At 40.9% G+C, this 27,722-nt stretch overlaps 1 long non-coding RNA gene across 3 annotated transcripts in view; it reads right to left on the bottom strand.

Annotated features, from left to right (window-relative positions):
- The window catches only part of LOC148373078 (uncharacterized), a 98,597-nt gene extending 71,433 nt beyond the window's left edge, over positions 1-27,164 (bottom strand). The window contains exons 1-4 of one of the 3 annotated variants that reach the window (XR_015849667.1): positions 27,064-27,164; positions 26,750-26,864; positions 25,010-25,135; positions 19,266-19,405 (exon numbers count right to left, since the gene is read on the bottom strand). This is a non-coding gene — a long non-coding RNA (uncharacterized LOC148373078). Of the gene's footprint in view, positions 1-19,265; positions 19,406-24,163; positions 24,441-25,009; positions 25,136-26,749; positions 26,865-27,063 lie in introns of those variants that run through there. The other 2 variants (XR_015849668.1, XR_015849669.1) reach the window with 2 other exon arrangements.
- Between the last annotated feature and the right edge of the window lie 558 nt (positions 27,165-27,722).

The raw sequence follows: 27,722 nt of genomic DNA, 5'->3' as shown, positions 1-27,722 counted from the left end.
GACACTGAACCCCTAATACCCCCAATAAGCAGGTTAGCGCCTTACATGGCTGCAAGGCCGCTATTGGGAAATGTGGAGCACATTGTAAAGCGCTTTGGGAAGTCATTGACTTGAAAAGCGCTATAGAAATGCAGATCATTTCATTTCATTTCACATTTGAGGGACTCGCTCAAAGTAAACCCAAAGCTGCGTACCTCAGCTTTGGACCCAGTTTGCACGCTGCTGAAGTAAAGCTTCGAGTTATAATGTATTCTTGTAGAGTTTGAGTGCACATAGATTTTTGAATGGTAATTTATATATGTTTGTTCAAAAAAAGCATTACAAAAATTAATAAAAAAGCTTCGGGTTTACTTTAGACTCCTTCCCTCAAATCAAGTGAATCGATCAGGTTCTGGCAGTTTCGGGCTTATATACTCGCGGCCTGGGTCGCGTTGGGCTGGGTTTTTTAGGCACGATCTGACCTCTGCTTGCTGGCATGTGTGAGTATGAAAGGCGATCTACACTGTGGCTGATCAAGAGAAAGGGGGAAGGGCTTGTTAAGGATGGACAGCAGCAGCTTTCACTGCTATGTACCACAACAACGCATGTGTGCACTCTCATGTGAGCATGCCTGAGTGGGTGTGTGAAGCACCTATAAAAAGGTTAGTTACCCAATCCAGGTTTTAAGTCTCAAAAGAGGAGGAAAAAATAACAATAGATGACACAAACACCCTCGTGCGCAAACACCGGCACACACACAGGCACATTGTGGGATGCACTTTGACCCCTTCAGCTGCCACCCTGCTTGCTTTGGGCTTCATGCCGCGCAACAGGTGAACTCGCTGATGACCGGCCGCTTGGGATAGCTCAAACGCCTTGGATTTCAAACGCACGCACTGAACCACACACACAGAGATACAAAGAAGCATGAAAGCATTCATATGTACAACACGGTACCGCAAGGTCAGGGCCGGGACACGAGCGGCAACAAAAACACACATGTTCATGTGCAGTGTTTATATATATATATATGCGCAAACACATATAGGCAAGCACGCACACACACCCTTCTCTGCATTCTCCATGTGTGTGAGAGGTGTCAATAAAAAGCTCACACCTCTTTTGTCACTCTCACTCGGAACACAAATCCATCAATTATTCTATTTCATTTTTTATATCTAGATTAGCCAGCTGTAGTCCTGCCTAGTCTGTCAGGGTTCCTACATCTTAGGGCAAGACTTATTTTTTTTTTTATGCCATTTGTAATCAAATAAAAGACCAATATTTTTTGCACACAATAAGATCATGCCTTGTGCACATTTCCTGGCATAGATTTTAGCCGTGGCATTAAATTGACACTTTCCTACGGTCCAAAGGAAACGTCCCTGTCCGAAATGTCTATGTGCATCATGGGTAGACATAAGACAAGTGTTTGCTCTCAGTAGCCCGACTGAAACCGCATCACCGTTTCGATAGTTTAGTTATTGTGGTCACAAGATGTTGTGAAAAAAGTAAATTGGTGAAATATTAAAAAAAGACAATTGTTACTGATTTTTTTTTTTTTTTTGTCCAAACACATATGAACCTGGGCAGCACGGCGCGCAGTGGTTAGTGCGTGGGCGGCACTGTTCTGAGGTCAGGAGATCGAACCTCCTGTGTGGAGTTTGCATGTTCTCCCCATGCTTGCGTGGGTTTCCTCCGGGCACTCCGATTTCCTCCCACATTCTAAAAATATGCATGTCAGGTTAATTGGCCGGTTCAAATTGTCCCTGGGTGTGAATGAGTGAGCGAATTGTCTGTCCCCGTGTGCCCTACGACTGGCTGGCAACCAGTTCAGGGTGTCCCCTTCCCACTACCCTCGCGACCCTACTGAGGATAAGCGGTGCAGATAATGGATGGGTGAATGGCCATATGAACCTTATTAATGTGTTTATATTATGAAGACTTTCGAAAATTGGATTTAAGACATTTTAATGTCAATTAAGGCCTCATTGTAAGAACAATGCCTTTTAAGACTTTGAGGAGCCGCTGGAACCCCGTTATGGGTATGTATGTTACCAGGATTTGTGTTTTTGTCTCTAAATCAATTTCCTACGTTTGACATCACAACAAAAAAGTGATCCTACCGTTCCTTTTTAGAAAACATTTCTGAAGTTGTAGATGTCAACCAGTAAACATGTTTTATGGGCTCCTTAGTGTGACATCAAGTAGTGCTCAAAAAGTCCGTATGGTGGAAAAAAACAACAACCTTACAATAGTACCTGCAACTAAACGAAAAAGGGAATGCCCATGGTGGTCCACTCCTTTTGCAGATAAACAAGCAGAGCAATAAAGACGAGTGAAACAGAAAGACAAACACGTCGGCTTTAAATACCGAGCCAGACTTCGTGTCTCCTGTTATTTCCATTATGTGCGTGCACGTGTGTGTGTGTGTTTTACCTGCACTAGTGGGTGGGTGGTGTTCCCGCGCAATCTGTGTGTTCGGCAATTAGAAATCAATTTGGCCCATCAGCTGTTTGCCCCTCGGACAAAAACACAACCCACACACAGTGACCAAACAATAACAAAGACACACACTGGGTGTGTTTACATGCAGTGAATAATCTTGTTGGAAACGGACTACAGAGACGTAATGCTCTTCACTGTGCTGTTCTTTTTGTTACTGTAGCATAAAAATGATGATAGTAAGAAAAGGCCTACTTCCGGTACAGTTGAAACGCCAACCCAAACCCCGAAAAAAATGAAAAAAATTATTTATTCGAGCGCATCTAACAAATGCTCGTACTTACACACGCATCATGAATGAGCTGATAGAGGCTGCATTGATGACACGAGCCAGAAGATTGCGGCTGTGAGTCGATAAGTTCCTAATTCATAGATTCGACAGAGATCGCCAAGCCGCGCCCACCATAGTTACGGTATCCAAGAATCACAACCAGAGCAAATATGGCGGCTGAACCAACAACAGGGAGCGACTTTTTGGTCACCATTCCTGATACTATAGCCAAATAATTTATGACAATCCCAAAGGTCAGTAGAAAAGGGTCCCAATTATTATATAGAGTTACAGTGGAACCATGGTTTTCGAACGCCTCTCAGTTCGGACAAATCGGTGTTCGACCAAAAATTTCGAGAAATTCTTGCTTCGCTGTTCGGTCATAAAATCGGAGTTCCACTGTATATTTATAGCATCAAGGTGTCCAAAGACGCTAACCTGTTAAGAGTGGAAGAAAAATGTAGGCCATATATGAGGAAGTCATAAGCTCCGTACCTACCAAACTCCACATAGAAATAGATTCAATGTGTTAGCTTTGACTCTTACTGCAAATGTAAACCAGGGTATGTACACTTTATTCTTTTCCCTTCTAACAGACCTTATTGAGTTTAAATATGTCACCTCGCTCTTATTTCTTAGCAAATCTAATGTTATAACAGAAGGAAAGTTTTATTTTGGGCTGTCTTTGCAGATAACTTTACAAGCTCATAAGATATGACAGAACAAACCCATCCCGGATTTGTTTAAGGCGTGTCCAGGTTTCTATTTCATGGTAATATACCAAATTAACGTGATATCAAGAGGCTAGTGGTAGGATATTCCTTCAGTGACGACTAGCCGAAGCAAAAGCAGTGTAAACTTAAGTTTAATAAAAATAAAACAATTACTGTAACAAATAACTTGCCAGTTTCCATGAATTTTCTGCACATTGTTTATCGTGAGGACGCCCACATGCCTTTGATCATTTCAAACACTTCTCCAAACTAGTTTTTTGGCTGAGGTAATGGGAACGTACCTCACCCCTACCAATCGTTGATCAACGTTACAAGTGTCCCAGACACATCATCGAACCATTTTTGACACAAATCACGATACGGTGGAACCTCTGTTCTCGACCATAATCCGTTCCAGAACCCTGTTCGAAAACCGATTTGTTCAATCACCGAAATCATTTTTCCCATTAAAAATAATGTAAATCGTTTTAATCCGTTCCAACACCCTAAATGTTTACCATGAATTTTTAACGTAAGCTAACCCAGGCTAATCGTACGTTCGCGTTAGCGTAATCTTTCGTACGAAAGATTAAGCTAACATGAACGTGTAAAAATTAAAAAATAAAGGATTATGCATAGGATTTCTTACCTTTGTGGTGGACGGTGGGGAGAGAAAAATCATCAAAAGTTTTTCAACCTCTTCCAAAACTTGCGGCAGTTGCTGGCTTATAGCGCTAACTTCCTTAGCCGCATCACTCGATTTCACAGCCTCCTTATTCTTTACTATCGTACTGATAGTAGATTTAGCCATGCTGTATTCACTAGCAAGATCGGAAATTCGTACACCTCTTTCATATTTAGCTATTATGTCTTTCTTAAAGGCAATAGTTGTACGAACAACTTGTCTTTTTTCACCTGTCCTGCTTGCACAGACCTTCTTCGGAGGCATAATTAGGGGCTAAAACACCCGTACGCCGCTCAGCATCGCACCCTAGCGTACCGGCGTTCGAATTCCGATATTTTTGACCGAACAGCGAAGCAAGAATTTCTCGAAATTTTTGGTCGAACACCGATTTGTCCGAACTGAGAGGCGTTCGAAAACCGAAGTTCCACTGTACTTGCAAATGTTTCAGGTTACAAAGCTACTCCCAGAATGAAATGAGTTCAGAAGTAGAGGTACCACTGTACACGCGTGTGGATCACATTCTGCATTTTTTTGCATTTATATAGCACTTTTAAGGTCAATGAAGACCTCCCAAAGCGCTTTACAAATGTGCTTCACACTTCCCCTTTTACACACACTAACAACCAATAGCAGACATGATACAAAGATGGCTGGCCTATACAGCAGCCACCGGCCTTACTTTCTGATAGGCTATGAATTCCGTCCAGCTCTCAGTCTAATTAAAATGCCAAAACTATTTACTTAACGAAACCTCTCTGTCTTCTCGCTTGTAATCGGATACAGGGTTTTATTTTATTTTTTTCTAGGCGTATAAAAAATGTATTTGAATACCTCAAAAAAATCAGATCTCTGACCATAATCAGACTATTCCCTGTATGTAAACATAGTCACAGATTCACTTGTTGTGTAGTTGAGTTACATGTGTATGCTTGTATTTGTCGGCGTGTTTGTGAGTGACCTGCTGACATATTTTATGAAGGTGTAGCACGCCACAAGCCCTTGGCCTTCATACTTTCTGTTTCAGAAAGTGTGTGTGCATGCATAAGTGTTGGTGCGTACGCAAACAGATCTCACCTTGTCCCAACATCATAAAGTGTGTTTGTCGCGTCAGTGATTGACTGCTTGTGTCTCAAAGCGAGTTATTAACAGTGTGTCTTTGTACGTGTATGCGCGTGTGTCAACACTATTTTCACCTAGGTTGAAACCCATCAATCTTGTTTGAGATCACATGACCAACTAAATATTAACCAGCAAAATTTTTGTGGGATCTTTCCTGTGTGCGTTTGCTGCACTTATCTCTTAAAGGTGGACTTTGGAGACACATTTCTTGTGGCCCTAACGTGTATGTGTGTGATCTTCTGTAATTTGTCTTGACCATGCACTGAGCCTGTAATTAACCTGGTATGAACACACACCCCGTCACAGCCTTTAACCCGGATTGCTCAACACTTATTGACAAATACATACAATGACCTAGGAAAAAAGACTCACATTTTAACACACCTTATAATTTAGTTACTATACAAAATAAAATTCTTAAACATGGCAGTGCCGGAATTGGCTGTTTAGAACCAAAGTTGCCAACTTTCTGCTCAGTTTCAAGCAAGGGTCCTCCATTTTTTTTCTGTGCATCGTGAAAACTCTCATAGCACATAAAGGCAACGCTCCCAAAATATGATCTAGTCTACCAAAACTTTTACGAGTTTTTCCAGGATGAGGGATTTTGAGCTTGCTTTATGAAATAAAAATGCAGTCAGTTGGCCAGTCGGCACGTCCTGTTGTTCTGCAGTCGTTTTTGACGATGGAGCTAGCAGCAACATCGGCAACCAGATAAAGAAAGTACTGTATTTCAGTCAGTTTAGGGGGCTTGCCCTGCCACAGGTAACCATGAAAATCAGTGCTATCTGTGGGCGAGCAAACCCTTACCCAAAAAAACGACCTTGAGAGATATTGGGGCTGCCCGGTTCTACACACCACAGGAAGTGGTAACCGGACAACCCAGGCAGTTGAAGGATCTGTGAAACGTGGATTACTAATGGACAAGTTCCCTAAATTTCATGTGGACGTATAAAAATGGTCCCTGGTATTTTCTTTATGGCAATGTTGCTTCCAAAACTTCCAACAGTATCTAATTCCAAGCAGATTTTTCATGCATCGTATATTACTATTTATTGTATATATTGTATGAAATGTATTCTTCAGCATTATGTATCTTAGGATTTCCTTTTTTTGTTTTGTTATTATTAAGAACACCAATGTGACTACCATAAAAAGAAGCTGCTGTGCAAGGACAAAATGGATGACTTCCTTTTTAGTTTCATGATTGGGTCTCAAGATTATTTTTTGCCCAATTGTCTGCAGATTGGAAGACGTGTATTCAATATTATTGTTGCTTTTTAAGAAGTAAAATTTCTATTTCAAAAGTTTGACACAATGCTTCACCCAAATAACCTTTTCTTATCAAAAATAGATACTTGTCCATCTGTTTTAAATACACCACCAACATTTAAGCTTGAAACACACTTCTATTCTATAGCATCTGAATAACCTATATTTCATGTTGACAATATCTCTGCATTATTTGCCCTCGTGTAGGTTTTAGATCAGGGGACGGTGTCATAATAGTCTGTAGTTTGCAATAGTCTTTGATCTGTGCAGCCCTCTGAGACTCTGTGGTTTTGTGGCTATACAAATAAACATAACTTGACTTGATAAGTTACTTTTTTGTTATTGATTCGTGAGATTTGCTACCAGCTTGATATGGATTTCTGAAATAACCTATGTTATTACCATACTGTGATTGTTATTATGTTTTTACCATGTTGTGATTGTTAGAAGTAGGGTTAAAATAGGCTCAGTGAACCCCTAAAGCAGGAGTCACCAGTGTAACCACCCGCGGGTACCCAGGTAGGCTCTCAGGACAGCTTGCGGACAGGTTCTGAAAATAGTGACGGGTCATTGCAAATTCTGTAGTCAATTTCATTCCTTACTAACGAATATTTTTTTTTTAGTAGTTGACTTAACTTTTAATAATTACAGCCTGGTGATAACATAGTCGGCTAACAGTCACCCCTCCTGCTCCCGAGTCCGCACAAATACAGTATGAAAATTAGGGTTTGCCTTGGGCTTGGTACCTAAAATTAAGTTAATTGGTTGGGCTCGGGCTGATTATTTCGGCCCAATCTTAATTTTAGCACAGAATGATTATATATATGATTGTATATTATTATATATATTACATATACAGATTATACAATTTACAAACACAAATTATAGACTTGAATTGATCAGGGATTCAAAGACTGAACACGTCAATAATATTTCATCATATTTCTTAGAAAATCGCAATGACCCGTCACTGGTAAGCTCTTTTCCGAATCGGTCCTTGTGCTTATTAGGTGTTAGTGACCACTGTGGTACAAAGTATGAAGTTAGGTTTTAATTAAGGGTACGTCTTCAATTGAACCATTTCTATCCAACCAAAGGGTCACCACAGAATTCGTGAATGTATTAACTAATACTGATAATGAGGCCGAGTTCCTGTTGGGTTCCATGGGTTGTTGAGATTGTCTTTTTTTTCTTACCAAATCGTCCGCATTTCGGCATTAAATGTCACTTTTTAAATGCGTGCTTCAGCTTGTTGAAAGGAAAGAGTTGCATGTGCTAATCCTGCAAGTAGTCGCCCGAGGCGTTTGTTTCCCGCTAAGTGATTTGCTAGATTTGCAACCCCCGGTTGCTATCCGAGCCCATCGCAGGTTAGAGTTCAGATAAGAGATTGACTGCCGTTGTGGAAATGCGGGGATGTGACTGTGGGTATTGGGGGGAGTGCCAGGGGATGTGGGGGAGTTCTCTGATGCTGCTGATGACAAGCCAGGAGGAAGAGGAAGCGAGAGGGGAAGTAGTTTGTGTGTGTGAGCTACCGCTGTTGACGGAAGTGTTTGATAAGCTCAAATGTGGTTACGCATTGACTTCGACGCCATATGGGGGGGAGTTCCATGTGCTGACTTGGCTTGTTGGGGAACGAGGATGGTGTTTATTATGAGGCCTTCAAATGTTGAATTGCAACAAAATTATAACACTACGGGAGTCAAATAAAACATGCCAGAAATAAATATTTTAGATAAAAATTAAAAGTGATGTAAAAGCAATGGATAGAATCAAAAAATCTATAGGATATCAGCATAAAACAGTGTTTTGGAGGCAGGTCACCCTTTCACCCCTTCATCTTGCCACAGCTTAACCATGATTGATGAGTTCAGGAAGAAAACTCCAAATATCTAGATTATCCTGAGGTGAGCGCGAAGATAGGTTATATGCAAATGAAATTGTTGTTTTTCATTGACACAGAATCTATGTGAAGATCCAGATTTTTTTTTATATACGTTTATAAATAATTTGCATTTCAGATTTACACAAACTTTTTTGCTGTAATGTTTCATGTTTTACTATTTGTTTTGAATGACCCCAAAAACTTTAATACAATAATAATTCAAAGCAATTTTTTTTTAGAACATTTAACAATAATAAATAGAATTGTGAAGTCTTCATATTGCGAGCAGAATAAAATATTTTTAATTGGAAAAATCCCTATACGACTGTTCAATAAAGGCGATCATTTATATGTTATTTAAATATGTATACATTTTTAGGCGAATGACAAATGCAAATATTTAAAATGTTTGCACAGTAGAACAAAAAATAACTTGAAAATGTGATTTTAGTTTTATATATACTTTCCCTGAGTTAATTTCAATTTTGTCAATGTGCATCTTATTCTGCAATTTTGACAATTTATTAAAATATATTTCACCATAACAATTTTTAAAAAGTAGATGTTTATTCTGCCAGAATATAAAAACAATTAATTTGAAAGATGATCGTTTAACTTATTAATAATGTTATTCTATATAGACATTTTATTATATCTCTTATGTGTAGTTACACACGTAAATGTTATAAATTGATTACATATTTGTGATTATTATAGTCAATTTATTCTTTTAAATATGATTTATTATTAGGGATTTATTTTCCTGACATATTTGTATAAACAGTTCATTTTAGGCGTGCCACAATTGGCTGATTCAGCAGCATAAACCCATCTATTTCATTGCTAATGGAAATGGCGTTGGCAAGATATAGGGTCCACAGGGGTGGCTTCGGAGAGTAGTTAGCCTAGCCGTTAGGAGTAGGCCGGACTAGCAGCACTGCGCTCCCCTCCTCCCCGACGCCATAAGAGGCGCTTCTGCAACCCAATAATAATCCACGCAGCACCCGCTGGTGATCACCATTTCATTGCGAACTTCTGACTATCCTCATATACGAAGGGAACGCCCGCCCGCCGTTTGACATGATACCATACACCAGCTTATCACTGCCGCACACACCCACAGTCACACGCACCTTACAAATCTGTCCCATCTGAACACAGTGCACGATACAACGATATTAATGACCAAAAAGACAAAAACAATTACTTCAAAAATTCGCTAAGAGGTGTACCAGCAACAACCGAAACGCGAAGTAGCGAAGGGTCTCTGTATTTGTGTTTTTGTCTGGAGAAGCGAACATTCTGACGCCCCGGCAGCCGACTCATAAGAGCACATCGAAAGGCCTCTTGTGCCCTTTAATTAAAGGTGCGTTACACCCGTTCGACAGCGCCAAAGAATGCAGTGACACGCTTGTAAAAAAATGACATCAGGCTCCTCGGCGACGCCATCAAACAGGTCGGACTGCCGGGCCGGTGCTGGGCGGAGGGCCGAGCCTTTGAAGTTTTAACCTTTGGTATCAAAGCAACATTAGAAAGACAATTATTGAAAGCTATTTTTTTAGTTGGCTTCAGGTTTTATAATGTAAGGTGGCGCTCTTCTGCCTCGTTTGCATTTTTTGGAAACGACAAAGTCAAAAAAACCCTGGCACCAAAGTCATACCATTGAAAATTCAAAGAATTTGTAAGCGGTTATACATTTCTCAAATGCTTTTAACTAGATATTTGACATCTGAGCAATAGTTGATACAACCTTTCTTAAAATTGTACAATTAGTGTACTTAACTCACTCTAGAAACATCCATCCATCCATTTTCTGCACCGCTTATCCTCAGTAGTGTAGCGGGAGCTCATCCCAGTGGGCAGGGGACACCCTGAATCGGTTGCCAGACAGTCGCAGGGCACACGGAGACAAACAACTCACTTGCTCGCTCATTCACACCAAGGGACAATTTGTCTTAAGAGGAAACCCACGCAAGCATGGGGAGAACATGCAAACGCTGCACGGAAAGGCTTGTAGCTGGATTTGATCCCATGACCTCAGAACTGTGCCTCGGACGCGCTAATCACTTATCGCCCGTGCCGCCCCACTTTAGAAACAGTTGGTTTCAATATGAAATTGTTCTGTACAAAACAGCAACCAGTTTAGGGTTAGTGATAGCTGGGATGGGCTCCAGCACCCCCGGGACCCTAGCGAAGATAAGCGGAGCAGACAATGAATGGAGGTAAAAAGCAGAAGCAATCCATTGGGTTACTTCACATTACAGAAACCTTGCAAAAAATTTAGAAAATTATAAAATTACATAAACTTGTTTTTAGTTCCACAAAAAATTATAATTTTGTTTTGAAAGGTTTAAAAAAATAACAGTTTGTTTTGAACCAAAAAAAACTGATCGTCTTTTGGAACAACTGAAAAACAACACAATGTTTTTTTGTTTTTTTATAAATAGATTTTTACACTTAGACGTTTTGATGTATTTTTTGAGAGCCCTCTTTTTTATTCTATTAAAAAAAATGATTTTTGTCTAAAACCCTTACAATTGTTGTCTCATTACAAAAACCTGAATTATGTTAAAATAATTGGGCAACTTTAAGAAAATCTTGAATTTTTTTTCTTTCAAACCTCCACAAAATCATATCATATGGATTGGTACCAAAACAGAATTGGGTTGTTTGAGCCAAAACACAAAGAAAGTCGGAGAAAGTTGATCCAAAATTGCTTAATCTTAGACCCATGTAATCACTGAAAATAGATAATTGATAACATTTCTCATATTTAAATATAAATACTTGCGGACAATATATATTTTCACAAAAAAAGTTACACATAATTTTAAATAAATGACTCATTTTTTGCTTTTTGAATGAAAGCTTAATGAAAAAAAAATCATATTTTCTAGTAATTTGTTACAGATCATAAAAGAGGGTTAACGATACCGGTACCTTGATATGAGGTCTGGTATTAGTACTCATGAATCTGCAACACAATAAAATGCGTTCAAACACTTGCTTTTGTGTGCCTCGTTCTCAACTGCCAGTGTGCACATTGACATGAAGAGCATTTTGTCTTGAATCAGATGGAAATCAAAACAAATACATAGGAAAACGAAGTCATATACTAATAAAAGAGTAGATAAAGAGAGGGAGGAGGAGGAAGGGGAAGAAGGAGGTATAGCCTGAGGTGAGAGCTGACACTGGAGGTTGAAGTGAGGTCAACATGATGAAGCAGTAAGGGAAGAGTATGTACAAGTTAATGTGAGTGTGTGTTTGAGTGTGTGCACATGTAAAAGTGTACATTTAACAATGTACCGTTGTATGTTTAGTGTATCATTGTGTATATATTTGCTTTCAAATTTGTGGGTGCGAGTGTGTATTCGCTTTGATGACCCCGGGATTGGCCGGAGCATCTCAGGGGTGAGGTGAAGGGTCATCCAGAGGGCCACAACATCAGCACCTTGTCCAATATGTATGAGCGTGTGTGTTCATGATTGATCCATCTAACCTGGTGTTGCATCGAAAAGACCGGAGGTGGGCGCGTGCCCGTGTCCGGGGGTCTTAATGTGTGTTTTCGGGGTGGGGTCCAGAGACGATCCGTCTCCCATGACGACAGGCCGCACCGTGGACCCGTCCACTTCCTGTAAATATTTACAAAGTGTCAACCGATCCCAAGTGTGCAGGCTCGTAAGGGTGTGTGTCCTTTAGCGCGCGTTTTCCTGCACAAGTGTGCAAGCGTCTCTGGGTGTGCAAGCGCGTGTGAAGTGAAAGTGCTCTGTCGGCATGAGTGAAGCCTAAATGAATAAAACGTGCAGAGGAAGTGCTGCACGGATTGCCTTGGCATGTTGCGAGCAGCTGTCTGCATGCGATTCCGTTTGCGCTTGTGCATGTGTGTTCAAGTGAGGAGAGTGAATGAAAAAGATTCAGGTTGATCTTGAGCTGCGTGTGTTCATCCTGTCTGAGTTTAAATCGATTATCTCTTACAGTGTGTGTGTATGTTAGTGTTTATGTGTGCTCAATACTACCACTTCAGCCTGTCATGGAGTGAGAGAGATAGAGGAGTAAAAGAGATACAGTGTCAGAATAAAGGAAGAGAAAGACAAATACAGAAAAGGAAAGAGAGGCAGAAAACAGTTTAAAAAAAGGGACAGAGAGGGAAGATAATGAAATCAGAGGGAAAGAGAGAAGACTATAAGAGAAGAGTAAGAGAGAAGACTGAAGGAAAGGCAAGAGAGAGTGAGAAAGCTGGAGAATGAGAAAATGGAGAATGAGAAGGGTAAACAAAACAATGGGAAAATAAGAAGGAAATGGGGAGAGAGAGAAATGATAGGTAGAAAGGTAAGAAAGTGGAGAATGAGGAGAGAATTAGAGGGGGGAAAAGAGAGGGAGAAAAAGAGAGAGCGAGAGAGAGGGGAAGAAAACTGGGGAAAAAGAGTAGGAAGAGAAAGTGAACCAGAGAAAGAAAGTGAGAGACAACCGAAAATTAAGAAGGCGAAAAAGAAAAGTGGTATTAACGGCAGGGGTTTAAAGAAAGAACAAGTAAAATGGTAAATGGTCTGCATTTATATAGCGCTTTTCAAGTCAATGAAGACCTCCCAAATCGCTTTACAATGTGCTTCACACTTAACCATTCACACATACATGCACACACCCATAGGGAGTCAGCCATGCAAGGTGCCTGAGAATGATAAGAAGAGAATGAGAAAAAGACAACAAAAGAAAGAGAACCAGGAGAAAGAGGGGATGAGGAAGAGAAAAATAAAAAACAGGAAGAAAAAAAAGTGAGAAAGAGAGACAGATACAGAGAGAAAGAGACAGATATAAAAAATGAGAGAGGGACAGAAAGAAACAGAAAAAAAGTTAGAGGAACAGAGAAAGAGGGAGAAAAAAAAAACACAGTAATACAAAAAAAAGGAAACAAATAAAAGAAAATATAATTGACTTAGCTTGATACCGACACTTCTCGTCAGCCTGCCGGTGGGAAAAACAGCCAGAAAGAAGGTGAGGAAGAGAAAAAAAGGAGGGAGAGCAAAAGAAAGTGACTGAGCTTGACATTTCCAAGTGTCCTAATCCAGTCAACTGAAAAAGGAAAAGAGAAAGAGAAAGAAAAGAAGATGTGTACAACTGTATGTGCAACCGTGCATGCAAGTGTGACAGGTACAAGGCCTTCGTGTGTTTTAGAGACAGCCATTGTGTCTCGGGTTCTTTTCTTCACAGGGAAAGTGCGTGTGGGAATGTGTGCGAGAGAATACGTTTGTGTATTTCTGTACGTGGGATTGACTTCAAGAACTAGATTGTGTGCGTGTGTCTGCAAGTGTTTGGACTGCGAGTGGGGGGGCATCCATGTTGACCACTTGAGAGGAAACCACAGGCCAGACGGCGGATGTGTCACCAGGCCGGTTGCCATGGCGACGGGCCCCCAGCGTCGGTCACCGCCAGACAATCAACCAGTGAGTTATTGCAAATTTTTTGTTTACTTCATGTTCATATCAATGATATCAAACGCCTTTGGATAAAAGCATCAAAACACCCCGAATTGAGCAATAAGCAACTTTCACATAGTGTCTTCATCCGAAGCCATTTTTTACATTTGATGGTCTTCCTTTTCCCTCTTTCAACCTCCCTTCTTCAAGCTGTGTGGCTCCCACTTCCGTTTTGCCCACGAGCCCCCTCGTCTGATCTTTACGCAAAACAGATCAGGGTCCCCCCCCGCACACACACACTTACATACACCTCATCAAAGTGGTGGAAGTTTGTGTGGGACGATGGATGTGATGGAAAAGTTTCGGGGGGGGGGATCGGAAGTGTTTTAGTGCCGGGGAGAGTGTGTGTGTGTGTGCAGTTTTGTTTTTCGATTCTAAGAGAGACATTCCAGTAAAGTCAAGTCATTTTTATTTGTATATCCCTTAATCATAAATAGAATACAAACCACAGACTATTATTACACCATCCCCTGATCTAAAACCTACATGAGGGCAAGGAAAAACTCAAAACCTTAACATGAGGAAAATGAAGAAACCTTGAGAAGGGAGTGCACGTGTGATAATCCCCCTTCCAGGATGACCAGGCTGCAACGGATGTTGCAATAACAAGTAATACACAGATATTGTCAACAAAAATACAGGTTATTCATATGCTATGGAGTAGAAGTGTGTTTTAAGCTTAGATTTAAACATTTCAACTGAGGTTGCAGATCGGATCTCAGGGGGAAGAGGGTCTTAGACGTCGGTTGACAGGCAAGATCGATGAAGAAATATTGGTGGAATTAGGCACAATGCCATCATCTTCGTGTCCTTCTCTGCCGTTTCGCCGATGTAGCTCCCTTAGCTTAGCACACTTGCCCGATCGACAGCCCCGCTTTTGTTTACGATCCCTACGCCGTCTCAGTCGCTTCGTAAGTGGGTTGGCCACCCACGGAGATCCTGCATCGCTTTGTATCTCTTGTGGAATATCAAAGGTGGTATAAAAAGTGCCCAAAGTCGAAATTTAGACGCAGACCCAATTGTATAAGTTCCCCCCGATTATAGGTATTATTGGCCACGCATGTGTCCAGAAAGGAAAGCAAAAATGACAACAGAACAGTAATAAATAGAAAATTAGCTGAAGAGCTGCGAGCCGCTGCGTCCACTTTAAAAGTTGGAATTGATTGCCTAATTACAACCAAAATCACAATCCGTATTAAAATTCAACTAAGAACAAGTCTTAACCCTAAAAATAAGGTGTCACATCAAGACACAAACATGTCTTAAGAAAGACTACTGGTCCCCACCGTGGGTAAATTTACAGGAAACAATCCAATTAGAAACCCAATATTGCCAGTATTTCGAAACGTAAAGCCATGCAAAGGCGCAGAATAATCCGAATAGGGTCGTAGTCAGACCATGAGTATCTTGATTGCATTGGTGAGTCTATTTTACATGTACTCATGCGTGTATAGCAGCTAAGAAGTTATTGCGTCTGCAGCAGAGTCATGGGTTTGAATCCAGGTACCAGTCTTTTCTGTACATAGTTTGAATGTTCCTCTCGTGCTTGCGTGGGTTTCCTCCGGGCACTCCAGTTTCCTTTCACATTCCAAAATTAACATTCATGTCAAGTTAATTGGGCAGTCCAAATTGTGACTAAGCGAGTGAGAGGTCCGTCTCTGTGTGCCCTGCGACTGGCTGGCAACCAGTTCAGGATGCCATCTCCTGCCCACTGCCTGGAGATGACTGGGATGGACCCTTGCACCCCCGCGAACCTACTGAGGATAAGCGGTGCAGATAATGGATACATTGTTTGTGCATGTATACAAATTTGAGTTATACTTGTGCGCAAGTACAGTTTTCCCTCATGTGGGATAATTTTATGCCCCAATACATTCTTGGACTTGTAGTACAGAGACCAATGATACATGCAAACTGTTTGCTTGTTAAAAAAAATCCTCATGTTTTTGTTTTTCCAGTAGATTTCCATTTTATGGCGAAAATGCCACAGGTGTAGCTATCTATATACTGTATAGAGAGCAGGAATCCTCTAAAGATCTCAGTCTCAATAAATAAATTCAATGAAAGAGTTTGGATAACCCGTACTAGCACATCTTGTAAACACACGAGACACAGAATGGAGCTCCTTTGGAAAGCAGAAGAAACAAGCACGGTACTTTGCCAATTTTGGTGAGTGACATGAATGAACTCTTCCTTTATTTATGCTGAAAGTTAAATGCGGAAAATACGTCCATTTGCGTAATGACACCGCTCAAGCTTTGACTTTGTGATCGGAATACTCGCAAATGCCATGTTTACGGTGTATTCATTTGTCGCCAGACATGTAAACGACTCATTCGGATTTCTTCAGAAATCCAATATTCTGTTTCCAATCAGATTATTGCGTACATGTCAACGGCAGTAAAAAACTTGAAAACGAGCCTAAGAAGGAAACAAATACACACACAAACACACATCTGGCATTTATCAGTGTTTACTCTCTCCTGTCGGATTGTAGACTACTTAAACTTTACCTCCTCACTGCCCACTCTCTCTGACCATGCACATGCGAAAACCACCCAGACGGATTGAGGGAAGTCCTTATCCCTGCACAGCGCTAAACTGTGAATGGTCGCGTGAGTGTGCATGCATGTGTGTGTGTGTTACTTGGCAGGCCGCCAAAAGAATCGAACAGAAGCCAATGTTCTTCCTGTTGCAGCCGGCACGCGCCAAAGCACGCTGAACAATTCCTTTTCATTGCATTATTTCCATAACTTAGGCGAGTTTTTTTAAGCACTACATTGTAATTATTATTATATTGTTTTGCCTACGTATCCTGATAGCCTTATCTTTTTTTCTCCTTTAAGGCAAGGCAAGTTTATTTGTATAGCACAATTCATACAAAAGGCAATTCAAAGTGCTTTACAGGAATGGCAGACAGGTTAATAACACACAATAAAAGACATTGAAAATTTAAAATGTGGTTTTTAAAATGCATTAAAACCACAGATAAAACATAATAAAATCAATGAATTAAAATAAGGTAAAAGTGAAGAGTGCAGATAGAACCCTTTCGGTTGTATGCACAGTTGAACAGAGCTGTTTTCAGCCTGGACTTAAACATTGTCAGAGTAGACGCCTGTCTGACGTCATCAGGAAGACTATTGCTATTGAGTTCAGCTGCATAAAACTGAAACGCAGCTTCATCCCGTTTAGTCCCGGCTCTGAGCACCAGCAGAAGGCCTGTCCCTGAGGTTCTCAGGGTCCGAGATGGTTCATATGGGACCAACATATCACAGATGTACTTTGGTGCTAGACCATGAAGAGACTTATACACCAGCAGAGCTGTTTTAAAGTCTATTCTCTGAGCGACAGGAAGCCAGTGCAAAGACTTGAGCACAGGACTAATATGGTCGTACTTCCTGGTTCTAGTCAGGACCCGAGCAGCAGCGTTCTGGATGTTTTGCAGCTGTCTTACAGCTCGTTTAGAAAGTCCAGTCAGAAGGCCGTTACAGTAGTCTAACCTGCTAGAGATGAATGCATGGATAAGTTTCTCTAAGTCTGTTTAGAAAGTAAACCTTTGATTCTGGCAATGTTTTTGAGATGGTAAAAGGCTGATGATGTTATGGATTTAATGTCTGCACGTTTTAACCGGGAGTGCCATGTCTAATCTCGTTGCATACAAAGATATCAATGACAATAAAGACAATTTCTATTTTATTTTTAACCAGTAAATGTACACACAGTTTGTGTGTGTTACCAGCATCTTAGCCACCGCACTTGTGACTGCTGCCCATCCCTGCCCAACCAAGGCACACGTGAAGGACGATATGAATAAACACAATACATTTGATGACATCACTAAAAATGTTTGTTGACATTGAGTTTTATTAAAGGAATTTTGCTTTTGTTTTTTGTATCATCACAAATGCATTGTCATACTCAGAAGTGGACTTAACCAACCGGTCTGAATCCGGACGGTGAAAAAAAAAAAATCAGGTTTGGATAAGTGCGGATGTCTAAGCTAGTTTGGTTCACGAGTGAAGAAGTGGTTGTACAGGTGACAACAGGGGTGGCAGTCCTTAAGAAACCCTACAGTAGCAAATATATATTTTTTTTTTAAACAATAAACACAAAAAAATACTTAGTGTTAACCTCCTGCCTCCTGTTGGAGGATTATTTTGGTCAAAGACGGGCAAAATTTACCAGATTCAGTAATTTCTTATTTTTGTTGGGTCTCAGATCAAAGGCAATTCGGGGACCATCTAAATTTTAAAAAAACACCCCCTTATGAAATAATATTTTAGAATTGGGGGCATTGTTTGAGGTATCCTTAAATTGTTGAAATTTAGATACTTTTTTTCTATAACAATGCCCAACTGAGTTCAAAGAGCCCTTATGCTTTTCACCACGACTCCCTGCTATTATCTTACTTTGAGCAAAACTGATTTGTGCGAAACGCATTAGGGAGGAGGAGGTTTCTACTCGTTAGTGTATAATGATGATTCAAAATTTTCAGTCCATTTAATGAGAGGCAAGGTATTTTAAAACATTACGCACTAGAACATAAAGTACCACACCAAGCTGATAGTTAATTGTTATAAGCACTACAGCCTGGAGAGGAATGGGCACCACCAGGCTGTACTTGCTGAAGACACACCACAGGAAGTGATGCCCCTACGACCCTGCTGGTTAAGGGATACGTGAACGTGAACTACCGAAAACAAGACATATGCTAGCACTAGTTACACGTGCATTATTACTATTGGTGCACGCATCAACGGCACAGGGATAAAATGACGAAAAAAATAATGTGATTTTATAAAATAAAAATAATAAAAAATTGGAAGTATTTTATATTTTCGAGAGGAGATGCCCATTAAATGCCGGTGCTTAATTCCAACTGGAATTGTAACTTGGTATCAATCCTGCTAGCTACCTGAACAGATCTACAATTATCCCAAATTTATTTTAGCTTTTATCTAATCTACCAGATCATGGAACGTTTAGTTGGGCAATCCGTTCTACACGTTGCATTTGTTGCAATACAAATTACTCATAATTTTTGTGCTCTTGAATACACGTACAACATTCCTGTTTTTGTTTTAATTTTCCATCAGTCTGGAGCCTGTTAATATGCACGTGCTTTTTCATGAGCGTCATGAACCCACTCGACAGAGGCCGCAAAGAAGAGACAAGCCAGAGAGGGCGGCCGCGAGCAAAAATGTTCCTGATTCCGTACAGCTCCTTTAGGACATTCACAAAATAAATATGTAATGGTAAGAATTATAATTTATTTGCAATTTTTCATCAATTGTAGTTTTTCTTTCTCAAATCTCAATTGGCTACTAAAGGCAAACATGATTTGGTTGCATTTGGTTTTACAATACCTGGTGTCAGGATCTGGCACCCCATTTACCCCCAAGAGGGCACCAGCCAAGGGGGAGAGGCTGGATAGCGCCCAACTGTGCCTGATCATCAGTGTCCACGTCTGCACCTCATTATTTAGGCTACTTGTATTGACTGGTTCTGAAAGCAGAGGTTGTCGGGTCATTGCCATGGCCGCATCAGGTTTGATACTTGTTTGAATGTTAACTCGGATGTTTTGGACTACTTGTATATGTTTGCTGTTCATTAGTCTCGGATAGTTTTTGAATGGTCATATTATATATATATATATATATATATATATATATATATATATATATATATATATATATATATATATATACAGGGAGTGCAGAATTATTAGGCAAGTTGTATTTTTGAGGATTAATTTTATTATTGAACAACAACCATGTTCTTAATGAACCCAAAAGTCTCATTAATATCAAAGCTGAATATTTTGGAAGTTGGAGTGGGGATTTTTTAGTTTTAGCTATTTTAGGAGGATATCTGTGTGTGCAGGTGACTATTACTGTGCATAATTATTAGGCAACTTAACAAAAAACAAATGTATACCCATTTCAATTATTTATTTTCATCAGGGAAACCAATATAACAGCTCAACATTCACAAATATACATTTCTGACATTCAAAAACAAAACAAAAACAAATCAGTGACCAATATAGCCACCTTTCTTTGCAAGGACACTCAAAAGCCTGCCATCCATGGATTCTGTCAGTGCTTTGATCTGTTCACGATCAACATTGCGTGCAGCAGCAACCACAGCCTCCCAGACACTGTTCAGAGAGGTGTACTGTTTTCACTCCTTGTAAATCTCACATTTGATGAGGGACCACAGGTTCTCTATGGGGTTCAGATCAGGTGAACAAGGAGGCCATGTCATTAGTTTTTCTTCTTTTAGACCCTTTCTTGCCAGCCACGCTGTGGAGTACTTGGATGCGTGTGATGGAGCGTTGTCCTGCATGAAAATCATGTTTTTCTTGAAGGATGCGGACTTCTTCCTGTACCACTGCTTGAAGAAGGTGTCTTCCAGAAACTGGCAGTAGGACTGGGAGTTGAGCTTGAGTCCATCCTCAACCCGAAAAGGCCCCACAAGCTCATCTTTGATGATACCAGCCCATACCAGTACCCCACCTCCACCTTGCTGGCGTCTGAGGCGGACTGGAGCTCTCTGCCCTTTACCGATCCAGCCACGGGCCCATCCATCTGGCCCATCAAGACTCACTCTCATTTCATCAGTCCATAAAACCTTAGAAAAATCCGTCTTGAGATTTTTCTTGGCCCAGTCTTGACGTTTCAGCTTGTGTGTCTTGTTCAGTGGTGGTCGTTTTTCAGCCTTTCTTACCTTGGCCATGTCTCTGAGTATTGCACACCTTGTGCTTTTGGGCACTCCAGTGATGTTGCAGCTCTGAAATATGGCAAAACTGGTGGCAAGTGGCATCTTGGCAGCTGTACGCTTGACTTTTCTCAGTTCACGGGCAGTTATTTTGCGCCTTGGTTTTTCTACACGCTTCTTGCGACCCTGTTGACTATTTTGAATGTAACGCTTGATTGTTCGATGATCACGCTTCAGAAGCTTGGCAATTTTAAGAGTGCTGCATCCCTCTGCAAGATATCTCACTATTTTTGACTTTTCAGAGCCTGTCAAGTCCCTCCTCTGACCCATTTTGCCAAAGGAAAGGAAGTTGCCTAATAATTATGCACACCTGATATAGGGTGTTGATGTCATTAGACCACACCCCTTCTCATTACAGAGATGCACATCACCTGATATGCTTAATTGGTAGTAGGCTTTCGAGCCTATACAGCTTGGAGTAAGACAACATGCATAAAGAGGATGATGTGGTCAAAATACTCATTTGCCTAATAATTCTGCACTCCCTGTATATACACATACATACATACATACACTGTACATATAAGTTGGACCAAGACAACAAATAATCCAACCTATGGGGAAAAATAAACACACAATAAAACCTAAATGATATCACGAAAAACATATTGCTGGAAGTGGGACTTATAAACCCTGAAATTTGGATGAAACTACTTAAAATGGCCAACTCCCCGTTCAGTTAGAGACTTTTTTTTTAGCACAATGAACCACGACTTATAAGTCACCCAAGAGTATAAAATTCAGAAAGATCAAGAAAGAGAAAACCAAATGGAAAAAAAATGCGTATACTAAGTCTGAGTTTATAAAAATACAAGCCCTTAAATTTGCTCAAAACGGTTCCAAACCAAAATGGCCGACTCACGCTCAGTTTGCAATTATTTTCTTTTGGCGAACTTTTTTTCTTTCTTCTAATCCTGATTTGGAGAAAAATAATGGCAAAGTCATAATGTTTTTTGATCAGCTGCTTTTTACTTGGGAGATAAACCGTTGCAAGTGTGTTCTTTGTGAGTGTATATTAATGGACGCACAAGTTGAATGTCTTTTTCATCGCAAGTCGTCCCCCTTCAGTTCATGCACGTTCACGCGCTCTTTCCTATGTTGTTGAGCGTTATCTACAGTTTTGTTGCAAAGCGGGTGGTTGTACACGCTTGTTCACGTGGGTGTATGTGTCACTAAAAATAAGCGCAAGTCGGCCTTGGGGAAAGGAGAGTCTCCGCTAACCTTGTTGTGTAATGGGCTACACGCGCAGTCGCACAAAGCGCTGCGATAAAGACGAAGCGGCTACAATGAAGCAATCCGAGGGTAGAAAGGTGAAAGAGTAGTAAATCCATTTCACTTTTCAAGGCTAGCAGGTCACTGGGTTACAGTTAGCCAATGCATGCGCGTTATTCTATGCCTTTGTGAACTCTTTGTTCTACAGACACACATACACACACATATATAAATATATATTCAAAGGTCTGACCACTCTGCTAGTTATTGAGGTTGCTCCTCCCGAGTCCAAACAGGGCCCCCCACTGTCTTTTGTCCCGACTGTGTCATTGAGTGTTTAATTTGTACGTATTGTTATTAATGCATTTATTAATCTGGCTTGTGGCTGACAGCTTGGGGTTGTGAGGATTTAGGGGGTCTGATTAGATTTCTATTGATTTTTCCCGCATGAGTGTTTTGTCTGGAACGCACGACTTGATGCCAACGACATGTTTGGAACGAGACATGATGCTTGATAGTGGGGAAAAAAAATTGCAATTCATATGACAAATATATGGCGGCGCCCCTGTTCGGCTGCATCGGCTCGCAACAGTTTTTTTACACGTCGGCCATAAGACCCAGTCTTCGACTCAGTTTTGACGGCGCACAAAGTCGGCTCGAACTGCAGATTAAGATACGATCGCAGTTTTTTTTGCTGGATATGCGATCATCCAGACATCAAGCGCTCGGTGCTACGACCACTCGGGAGTGTTTATTAGCCACGGACTGCTATGTCAACAAGACCCAGCGGCCTACAAAGCAGCGAAGCAGAGTGGCAGGACAGCGGCGTGACCGCCGGATGAGGAAGCAAGGTTGTCGGGCCGGGCTAACAGCTAGGCTAAAGGCTAAACCCTGCAAAACGCCTCTCCCATCCATTTTCCTCTCCAACGTTCGCTCTCTGGACAATAAACTGGACCATTTAACAACTGGAAGTGGCATCGAACCGCGAGATGATGAACTGCTGCCCTAAAATTCTGACGAAGACATGGTTAATCTTATCTATCCCGGCTGACGTTCAAAGAAACTCTGCGGGTCAGATGTATCGACATTTCTTTCTGTATGCACGTGTACACGAATGACAATAAAGTAAATCTGAATCTGAATCTGAAATTATCATCCTAAAAGTTGCTGTCCTAGTGTTACAAACTTCATGCCAGTAAATGTAGACCGCATCGGTTAACGTGGATATTTATCTAATTAGTGCAAACACATACCATAAAGTTATCAATTTTAAACAAATTTGATATAATTTATACATTTTAAACATTAAATACTGGGATCCACTGCAGACGCCAATTTTCAACTACTAAGTGACCGACGTCACATCAGACAAAGTCTATGGCCAGAAGCTCACGGTACCATATTCTCTCACTGGCAACTAAGTGACCCAACAGCAGCATAAACTTCAATGTAACACAACTAAAACCTTAACTGTAGAACAAAGACTTTGTTCCGGTTCCCATCAATCTTTTGCACGTTAAATTGATCCTGAGGCCGCCCGCATTCCTTTATCCATCGAAAACATTTCTCCAAATTGGGTTTTGGCTGAGGAAAATGACCAAACCTCCCCCCTACCAATCGTTCTGGCTACCCCTGATCTACATTACAAGTGCCCCAGACACATCGTCGAAGAATTTTGACAAATAGCACTGTACAAGCTCTGTTGGATGTATGGATTGTCCGTCTCTGTGTGCCCTGCAACTGGCTGGCAACCGGTTCAGGGTGTCCCATACCCAGTGACTGAAGGTGCCTGGTTCGGGCTCCAGCACCGTAGTGACGATAAGCGACGCAGAAGATTGATGGATGAGTTGGTCTGCTGAGTGTTATCCTTAGTCTCTTTATCCCTTAATCATTTCGACCATCTTGTGGTCCTTTCACTTTGACTATGTGTGGGCCGCTCTTCGGCTATATCTGCAAAATGATTGGCTGGTCCACAGCCCCTAAATTTTGGTCTGGAACTTACATTTCACTGCATTATCACCCTCGTTTGCTCTGGTGGTTGGGTGGTAATTATACTTGAAATTATCGACATAGCAAACATTTTTATTATTTATCATAGCAGGACGATAATTATCGTTGTCGTTTTATCGCCCAGGCCTAGTTCAAATTAAATATTTATTCACAGCATCATAAAACATTAAAAGTGTTTGTGTGATGTTGGTCCTCCTTCAGAAACCATATTCAAAAAACAATATAAATCCTCCCCATTTTATTTTGAACCAGCTAAAAAAATAGACGAATGCAAAAACTAGCAAGGCAGCCAACTAATAAGCAAGCAAGATAGTTCCATGGGCAAACCTAATAACTTTTACTTATTACGTGAAAAATGTGTACAGTAGATGAGATTGTCCTCCTCCTAGAACTGACTTTTCTAAAAACATTTTTGATGTAAAAGGTCCCCAAGGAGACGGTCATGCTAAGCGTTTTGGTTCTTTATTGTTCTTCTCTTGCTAAGCGGCGCCAAGGGGCAGCTTGCCCTACAGGTCGCTAGGTCATAGTGGATCTGAACCTGTAGGGTTGAGACCAGGGTGAGGACCGTTGCTTGAACCACAAAAGAAGCAAAGTACCGAAAGGAAGGGTAATCGCTTGGTAAGTTCTTCATTTTGGTTGGGGTTTTTTTTTGTGAAGGAATTGGAAAATCAGACTCAGATGGTCCAATTTTGAGTCATTACATTGTCTGGGACTATCACACTTTAATTGTTTACTATTAAAACAAGAAAATTACATAAGAATTATAAAACAGCTTCCATGCTTGTTTTTTTTCATCCTGCACTCCAAGATACGCCCGAGGGATGCATTTTACAGTATTTGAGAAGACAGGCAGATACACATAATATTGAATCTGGACCTGATGCATGCATCACTTGGATCGTTTTGGAAACTGTCAATGTTGTCTTCTACTTTTGCTTAATTATAAATGAATGCCTATGTTTATGGTTGATTATATTTTTTTCTACTGGTGCCCACTCAACATCCATTGTAGCCTGGTTGTCCTGGAGGAGGGATTACCTCTCATGTGTGGTCCCTTCATAAGGGTTTATATTTTTATTTTCATGTTGTTGATTTTTTGCCACTTACCGTCATGTAGGTATGAGATCAGGGCACCCAAGCAGTTCTTGGAGAATCTTTGAAATTGTGGAAATTTGGAGGCCTGTCTCACTGAGATAAAAGAGTGGATGTAACTCAATTTCTTGCGTCTTTACTCTGAAAAGACCGCAATGTTAGTTATTGGTCCATCTAAATGCCGTGACTTATTCTCCAAAACTGCTGTGAACATTGACAAATGTCAAATCACACAGAGTGACTCAGTTAAAAATGTAGGTGTCATATTTGACCCCGATCTGTCCTTTCAAACACATGTGAAGAAAATTACTAGAACCGCTTTCTTCCATCTTCGCAACATTGCTAAAATTCGTCCTATACTGTCTCAGTCGGATGCGGAGATCATAATTCACGCGTTTGTTACCTCCCGTCTCGATGACTGTAATGCACTACTCTCCGGTCTCCCCAAGTCCAAAATCAAGAGTCTTCAGCTGATACAAAATGCTGCAGCGAGGCTTTTAACTAGGACAAAAAAGTCTGATCACATCACGCCGATTTGGGCTAACCTGCATTGGCTCCCTGTTAGCCTAAGATGTGATTTCAAGGTTCTCTTAGTATTATACAAAATCATACATGGACTTGCTCCCTCATATCTTTCAGATCTGATTTCTCCCTATGTTCTCTGATTTCCCCCTATGTTCCGGTCTGAAGCCTTCGTTCTGAGAGCGGCGGTCTTTTGGGGATCCGAGGAGACAAGAAGTGTTCCGCTGGTTCGAGAGCGTTCTCCATCCGGGCCCCGGTGCTGTGGAATGCTCTCCCCCCTGAGATCCGATCTGCAACCTCAGTGGAAATGTTTCAATCTAAGCTTAAAACACACTTCTACTCTATAGCATATGAATAACCTATACTTTTCGTGGACAATATCTCTGTATTATTTGTGATTGCAACATCCTTTGCTGTCTGGTAATCCTGAAAGGGGGATGCCACATGTGCGGTCCCTTCTCATGGTTTCTTCATTTTCCTCATGTTGAGGTTTTTGAGTTTTTCCTTGCCCTCGTGTTGCTTTCAGATCAGGGGATGGTGTAATAGTAGTCTGAAAAATAGTCTCTGTAATAACCTGTGCAGCCCTTTGAGACTCTCTGCGATTAAGGGCTATACAAATAAAAATGACTTGGCTTAAAATGACTTGACTATACAAATAAATGTGATTTACTTGACATGATAACAGCAGCAGGCAGCACGGCGGCGCAGTGGTTAGCACGTGTGCGACACAGTTCTAAGGTCTTGGGAACCTCCTGTGTGGGTTCAAATCCAGCTACCGAACTTCCTGTACGGAGTTTGTATGTTCTCCACGTGCTTGCGTGGGTTTCCTCCGGGCACTCCGGTTTCCTCCCACATTCCAAAGACATGCATTTCAGGTGGATTGGCCGGTCCAAATTGTCCCTAGATGTGAATGAGCGAGCGAGTTGTCTGTCCCTGTGTGCCCTGTGATTGGCTGTCATCCAGTTCAGGGTGTCCCCTGCCCACCTCCCGATGATTGCTGGGATGGGCTCCAGCACCCCCGCGACCCTACTGAGGATAAGCAGTGCAGCTAATGAGAGATGAGACAAATAAATGTGATTTATTTGACATGATAACACTAGCCTTTAGTTAAGTTTGACCAACCTGGTTATATTGGGGATTTATTGTGATACATGCCAAATTAATTATATATAAACTTTAAAAGGATGTCTCAAACTAAAGACAAAAGATGGCACTGTGTTGGAATGTACTCACGAGTTTTTCATCCGATGTCGAGGTGACATTTTGGGCAAAACATGTCCGCTCCAGGTGCTCAATGCAACTTCAGTCCACTCGGAAAAATAGGTCCAAATGAATATTCCATGGTCCACTGCATATTGAAAGCGTTACTTTAATGGAGAGCATATTTTAAACCCTCAATATTTAACATACGAATTCAACCACGACAACAAGAATGACCGAATTAGCGTTAGCATGCTAACTAGCTAATCGCGACAAGCGTCTATAATGTCGGCATAAACATTTCGTTTGAGCAGAGTAAAGATAAAGCAGGAATTATGTATACTCACATTTCATAATGATACACCCCCAAAAATAATTTTGGTTTTAGAAGACCGTTTTCACCAACATTTGGCAAACATGAAATTAGCAAGTGAAACTAGTCTGTGTTCATTGAAACGCCCACCTGGAGCTAATTGGATATGGCAGGTTCAACAGCCAATGAGCAATAAGGAGTTAAGCGATTGACGGCTACTCTTAGGTAGTACAATAAAACAGAAAGGAAATACACTGGGACCTCGCTACTTTGCGGTTCCACGTTCGCGGGTTCAGAGCTTCGCGGGTCTAAAAAAAAAAAATAATAAAATAAAATAATAATAATAAAAAAAAAAAAGCATTTTTGAAGGGGCGTCGCTACTTTGCGAATTTTCACTTTTCGCGGGTGGTTTTGGTCCCCCATTAACCGGGTCTGAAAAATGATAATAATAAAATAAAATAATTTACCAAAAAAAGTAAAAAAAAAAAAAACAATTTTTGGAGCAATATTTTCATGCATCGCTACTTCGCGTATTTTCACTTTTCGCGGGTGGTTTTGGTATCCCACTAACCGCGATAGCCGAGGGATTACTGTAAAAGAAAGCATGATTTTTATTCCGGTATCAGAAACTAGATTCTGCACAAAAGATGGTATTATATAATTCGATTTCATTAATAAGGGCAACACTGCGGC

The sequence above is a fragment of the Urocampus carinirostris genome, chromosome 2 (genome assembly GCF_059441175.1).
Source record: "Urocampus carinirostris isolate Australia breed hairy pipefish chromosome 2, RoL_Ucar_1.0, whole genome shotgun sequence".
Taxonomy (NCBI): domain Eukaryota; kingdom Metazoa; phylum Chordata; class Actinopteri; order Syngnathiformes; family Syngnathidae; genus Urocampus; species Urocampus carinirostris.
This window is presented reverse-complemented; position numbering and strand designations above follow the sequence as displayed.